Below are 763 nucleotides of genomic sequence, written 5' to 3' on the forward strand. Positions count from 1 at the left end.
CCTGGGCCCCCCCCCAGCCCTGCTTCGGGGCCCTTGGTGTCCCCCCAGCCGCACTTTGATGCCCTTTGCACCCCCAGAGCCCCACTTCGATGCCCTTGGCATCCCCCCAGCCCTATTCATCACCCTTGGTACCCGCAGAGCCCCGCTTTGATGCCCTTTGCACCCCCCTGGGCCCCACTTCAACATTCCTGGCATCCCCCTGAGCCCCTCTTTGATGCCCATGGCACCCCCCAAGCCTCGCTTCGATGCCTTTGGCACCCCCTGAGCCCAGCTTTGGTGTCCTTGGCATCCTCCCAGCCATGCTTCAGGGCCCTTGGTACCCCCAGAGCCCCGCTTCGGGGCCCTCGGCATCACCTAAACCCCGCTTTGATGCCCTTGGCACCCTCCCAGCCCCACTTCAATGCCTTTGGCACCCCCTTGAGCCCAGCTTTGGTGTCCTTGGCATCCTCCCAGCCATGCTTCAGGGCCCTTGGTACCCCCAGAGCCCCGCTTCGGGGCCCTCGGCATCACCTAAACCCCGCTTTGATGCCCTTGGCACCCTCCCAGCCCCACTTCAATGCCTTTGGCACCCCCTTGAGCCCAGCTTTGGTGTCCTTGGCATCCTCCCAGCCATGCTTCAGGGCCCTTGGTACCCCCAGAGCCCCGCTTCGGGGCCCTCGGCATCACCTAAACCCCGCTTTGATGCCCTTGGCACCCTCCCAGCCCCACTTCAATGCCTTTGGCACCCCCTTGAGCCCAGCTTTGGTGTCCTTGGCATCCCCCC

This window comes from Egretta garzetta, unplaced genomic scaffold (assembly GCF_000687185.1).
Source record: "Egretta garzetta isolate BGI_Z169 unplaced genomic scaffold, ASM68718v1 scaffold207, whole genome shotgun sequence".
In the NCBI taxonomy this organism is placed as follows: Eukaryota; Metazoa; Chordata; class Aves; order Pelecaniformes; family Ardeidae; genus Egretta; species Egretta garzetta.